Source organism: Penaeus monodon, chromosome 40 (genome assembly GCF_015228065.2).
Source record: "Penaeus monodon isolate SGIC_2016 chromosome 40, NSTDA_Pmon_1, whole genome shotgun sequence".
Classification (NCBI taxonomy): domain Eukaryota; kingdom Metazoa; phylum Arthropoda; class Malacostraca; order Decapoda; family Penaeidae; genus Penaeus; species Penaeus monodon.
The window spans coordinates 11,132,959-11,136,650 of NC_051425.1; positions in this window are offsets into that span (position 1 = coordinate 11,132,959).

The following is a 3,692-nucleotide window of genomic DNA, read 5'->3' on the forward strand; positions in this document are numbered from 1 at the left end:
ATAATAATATAATAATATAATAAAATAATAATATAATTAATGAAATATATAATAATAATAATAAATAAAATAATAATAATAATAATAATATAATAATAATAACGATAACAATAATAATAAAATAAACACCAAAATCCCCAAATCTTTAAAAAATATATTAAAACAACCAATCATCCAATCTAAAAAAAAAAGAAAAAAAACATCAACAATCTTTAAAAAAAGACAAATCTTAAAGAGAACAATCTTAGAAATAATTACCCATTCTTAAAAAAAAACTATCACCCTAATCTTAAAATAATAATAATAATAATAATAATAATAATAATAAATAAATAAAAAAACAACCAATCTTAAAAAAAACAATCAACTAATCTTTAAAAAACAGCCAATCAACCAATCTTAAAAAAGCAACAGCCAACCAACCCAAACCTTTAAACCCCCCAATCTAGAACAAAAAAAAAAAAAAAAAGAAAGAAAAAAAGACAGAAAGAAGAAGAAGAGAGAGAGAGAAAGAGAGGAGAAGAGAAGAGGGGGAGAGAGAGAGAGAGAGAGAAGAGAGAAACGCATTACCTAAAGGGCCGTAAAACGTGAGATAAAGTCCCGTCAAGTCCCATCGTCGTAGCAGAGGTCGTCCCGGGGGCTTCCAAGACAACCGAACTTCGAGAGCTGGACCTTCGCGCGAACTCCCCTCGGTAAGGAGGTCGTCAGAGGCGGCAGCAGCTTAGGGTTTGTGCCGGGAGGTCGATTTGCCAGGGGGTATGAGCGCCGGAGGGGGCGTTTGGGCTCCGGTTTTAGGCCTGTTGAGGGAAGGATGGGTACAGCCTGTGGGGTTTAGGGGGTAGAAGAATGGATGTGGAGAATGTATCCACCTCTTCTTTTTTTCTGTTTTTTTTTTTCTTCTTCTCTCTCCTCCTCCTCCCCCCCATGTCCCTTATCCTCCTCCTCCTCTTCTTGTCCTTTCCTCCTTCTCCTGTCCCCTCCTCCTCCTTTTTCTTTTCCTCCTCCCCTTTTTTTTTCCTCCTCCATCTCCCTTTTTTTTTCCCTTCTCCTCCTCCTCGCTTTTCTTTTCCTCCCCCACCTCCTCTTAATCCTTCCTCTCTCTTTTCTTTCCTCTTCCTCCTCCTCCTCCTCCTCGCTTTTCTTTTCCACCTCCTCTTCCTCATCCTCCTCCTCCTTTTTTTTTCCACTTCCTCCTCCTCCTCCTCCTCCTCTCTTTTCTTTTCCACCTCCTCCTCTCCCTCTCCCTTTTACCTGTGTCCGCTGTCACGCCCGTGGAGATGGGTACATCCTGTGGGGTCTCCTTCGTCAGCGTACCAGTACCCGACGGTGGTTACGCGCTGCCCGTGTTGGTGTGTGAGTTGTGTATCTCTCGGTCAGTGCGACGGAGCGGTTTTCGACGCAGGCGATTGTGATCTGCGGTAAAAATAAAAGGAATCGTTGTTATTTTTGTTGTTGTTTTGGATTTTTATTATTGTCAGGATTAATTTTGTTGCTGATGATTTTTTTAAAATGACTTTCGTCAATATTATTATCATTAGTGGTATTATTATTAACATTAGTGTTAGTATTATCATTAGTGTTAGTATTATTATCGTTGTTATTGCTATTGCCCATTATCATTATCTTTAACATTACCATCACAATTCCCATTACCATTATCATTATCATCATCACATCATCATCATCATTATTAGTATAGCATATCTTTATCTTCAAAATCATTATGATTACCAACATTTTGCTTAATCAAAATATCATTCAAACATCACGACCTTTGACAATAATCCTACTAATAATGGTAATTATGATAATGATAATGATAATGAAAACATAAACAAAATGATAATGATACAGTTAACAATACTACCGATAATAGCAGTAATATTCAGCAGTGTTTCCAGTTTTCTTACTTTGTTATCAAGAGGCAGATAAAGTGAAGTCATGAGTTTTCACGGACTCATCGTCAGAGATAAGCAGCCATTTCATCTTTGATTCGCCGTTGAGAAGGATCTAGAAGAAACAAAAACAAGTAATCAAAGGGCAAGAATTGTTGATTGAAGTTATGAAAACAAAAGGACAGATGGACGCAAATGTATATATAAACATGCATGTATTTATACCCATGGATTGGCATAGATGTGGCTTGTACATGTGTTTATGGACAGGTACACGTATAGAGGTACAAATGCATGTATACTTTAATTATCCCGTCTTTGTCTTTTTTTTTCTTCTCCCTTCTTCTCCCCTTTTCTCTTCTCGCTCTCTCTCTCTCTCTCTCTCTCTCTCTCTCTCTCTCTCTCTCTCTCCTCTCTCTCTCTCTCTCTCTCGCTCTCTCTTGCTCTCTCACAAATAAGCACAAAACGCACAGAACCCCACCCCACAACCCCGCACCAGGCACAACCACACACACAAACAAACAAGCAAACAAACATAAAACAAATCAAACTGACAAACACACAGGCATAGAACCTTCCCTCTCCCCCCCTTCCCCACCCCCACCCCCGACCTCTAGCTTACCTCCTTCAAAAGCATCAGATTCCCGAGGGAGAGAACCTCATGACCCGCAGTCCCTGGCACTTCACGAGGTCCTCCGCTGTCCTTTACCCGGGAATCCTACGTCCGTGTTCTTAGAGGGTCCTAGAACGGCCGTGAAGGACCAGGAATCACGGACGAGCTGTTTGAGGATCAGCAAACTCCCACGTACTCCGATCTGCAGGGTGAAAGGCGGGGGGGGAGGAATCAGGAAAAAGGAATTGAAAGAGAGTAGGTAGAGAGAGAGAGAGGAGAGAGAGAGGAGAAGAGAGAGAGAGAGGAGGAGAGAGAGAGAGAGGAGAGAGAGAGAGAGAGAGAGAGAGAGAGAGAGAGAGAGGTTGGTTGAAGGGAGAGAAATTGGTACCGGAGAGAATAGAAAAGGAATGCGAAAATGGGAATAGGAGGAGAAATATACGAGGAAGAGAGAAGATGAGGACGAAAGGAGGGCCTGGGAAAGGCAGGAAACGGGAGAGAGAAAAAGAAAAAAATTAATGGGAATCAGAAAAGAAGAGAGAAACGGAGAGAATGATGATTAGATGAAGGAGAAGATTTGTTTAATAAAATTCGAAGGAATAGGAGAGAAGAGGCAGTAAATCCGAAATTGGTTGGAGGAAAATAACTAACTAACTAAATAAATATAATAATAATAGAAAACGAAAGACAAAAATTGGAAAATTTGAGAGTAAAAAATTTTCTTCTTTCTTCTTTCACCTCCTCTACTTTCCTCTCCTTTTTTTTTCTTCTTCTTCTCTTCTACCTCCTCCTCCTCCTTTTCTTCTTCTTCTTTTTTCTTCTTCGTCTCCGTCTTCCTTCGTTTCTTCTTCTTCTTTTCTCCTTTTCTTCTTCTCTTCTTCTTATTATTATTATTCTTCTTCGTCTTCTTTTTTTTTCCTTTACTTTTTCTTCTTCTTCTTCTCGTTCTCCTCCTCCTCCTCTTTTCTTAATCTTCTCCATCTCTTCTTCTTGTCTTCGTCCTCGTTTTCTTCTTCTTCTTCTCTTCTCTTCCTTTTCTTCTCTTCTTCCTCTTTCCTTTTCTTCTTCTCTCTTCCTTCTTCTTCTTCTTTTTCCTCTTCTTCTTCCTCTAACTTTTCTTGTTTTAACATTTATAGTTTAATTAAAATTTTAATTAAAAAAACCTATTTGGGAAAAATTTATAAAAA